Genomic DNA, 483 nt, shown 5'->3' with positions numbered 1-483 from the left:
GGGTTTCCCTTCTCCACTGTGTGCTCCCCTCCCCCGCCGCCATGACAGGCGGCGGCGGCCCTACAGGCCGGGAGCGTCGTGCGGCGTGACGTCACGTGACGGAGCGGCGGGGGGGGGGGGGGGGGGGGGGGGTGCCAGCCCCCAGGTGTCCCCGTGGCTGGGACACACGTGTCCCCACGGCGCTGGCACCGTCCCAGGGGCCACCTCCCACCGGGGCTATAAGAGGCCGAGGGGTCGGGCCCGGCCAGCGCCGCCATGACACCGCCACCGGCACCCGCGCTGGCACTGCTCCTCGCCCTGCTCTCTGCCACCCCAGGTAGGGCCCCCCCAAAGCTGGGGACACCCCCCCAAAGCTGGGGGCAGCCCAGAGCCCCCCTGAAAGCTGGGTGTCCCTCCCCTAGAGCTGGGTGCAACCGAAGGGCTGGGTTCACCCTCAGATCTCGGTGCCCCCACAAAAGATGGGGGCCCACCCCGAAAACTGGG

This window comes from Calidris pugnax, unplaced genomic scaffold (assembly GCF_001431845.1).
Source record: "Calidris pugnax isolate Ruff unplaced genomic scaffold, ASM143184v1 scaffold244, whole genome shotgun sequence".
Classification (NCBI taxonomy): Eukaryota; Metazoa; Chordata; class Aves; order Charadriiformes; family Scolopacidae; genus Calidris; species Calidris pugnax.
This window is presented reverse-complemented; position numbering follows the sequence as displayed.